Source organism: Belonocnema kinseyi, chromosome 2 (assembly GCF_010883055.1).
Source record: "Belonocnema kinseyi isolate 2016_QV_RU_SX_M_011 chromosome 2, B_treatae_v1, whole genome shotgun sequence".
Lineage (NCBI taxonomy): Eukaryota > Metazoa > Arthropoda > Insecta > Hymenoptera > Cynipidae > Belonocnema > Belonocnema kinseyi.
Window position 1 is genome coordinate 17,765,168 of NC_046658.1, and position 1,258 is coordinate 17,766,425.

Genomic DNA, 1,258 nt, shown 5'->3' on the forward strand with positions numbered 1-1,258 from the left:
ATAAGCCGCGACATTCTAACACTATTCTGAGATAACCTTTCAAAAAACAAAAATACATTTTGTAAAAGAGTTATTTGAACATCTGGTTATAACAAAAGTGAATCTTTATGCATTAGAAACAATTTGGTTTTTAAAAACAGGCAAAAAATTATCATTTGAGATAAAAACTCGCAAACCCCCATTCTTCACATTTGTGTTTTTTGGAACCCTACAAAACAGACTTATGGGTAAATATTTAATCGTTTTTTGTGGTTATAACTCCAAATATTCAGTTAAACTTCATGGGGGTTGCGGAACCGCTAAATATGATTTTTTGGAATAGATTTATTATTTGTTACATTTCAATAACTCTCGAAAGCAATTGTTTTCTTTTTGCGAATACGTTCAGTTTGAAAACGTTTCTTGCTCTCCTGCATGTGAACCCCGTGACCCCTCAAATGATTCACACACATGCAAAGTGTAGAAGCTTGTTTTCCGATATTCACTATCACATACATGCAATGTGTTTTCTTTTCTCGGTTGCAAAACACAGTGTTTTTAAATAAAAGCGGTTGTATTTCATAGGGGAAAGGCGCTCACAGTTCATTTTAAATTTAGCATCTAAAAACTTTTGACTTTTTTAATTACTTGTAGATATCTTTCCCCTAGACTTATTTCTTTCAATCAATCACACGCATGCAAAGTATAATTGACATAATGTTTCTGCATAAGCATGCTGCAGATTTGATACTCGCTAATAAAGTCTTTAGTTTAAACAAATTTTAAATATTTTTCTATCTGGAAAACCAATTACTTATTGATAATTTTAAATTATTTAGCAATTATTGTGCACTGAAACACACATGCAGTATGATTTATTGTATAACAGGGTTATTTCGAGTAAAAATGGCAACAACAAAAATTATATTTTTGCATACCAACGCTCTGATAAGTATTTTTCTCAGTTTGCTCAGTATTTTTCGTCACATGAATTCCAAAAGTTTTGATTTTCTAAAACTTTCGTATAGTTCTTTTGAATCCTGACTTGATCGAGAAATTTTATAATAATTTTCGATAGCGCTTTTATTAAGAAGTCCAGAACCCCGCTCAGTATCCCTATTAATGAGTCCTAAACAGAACTTTGGGATGATTCAAACGCAAAATTCGTCAACCTTTTTGCATTTCTTTAAATGTTGTTTTTTGAGACGATATTAATTTACTTTGACTTCTAATGTCAGAAAACTCTAGGACTTTAATTTAACCAGATAATCATGAAAGA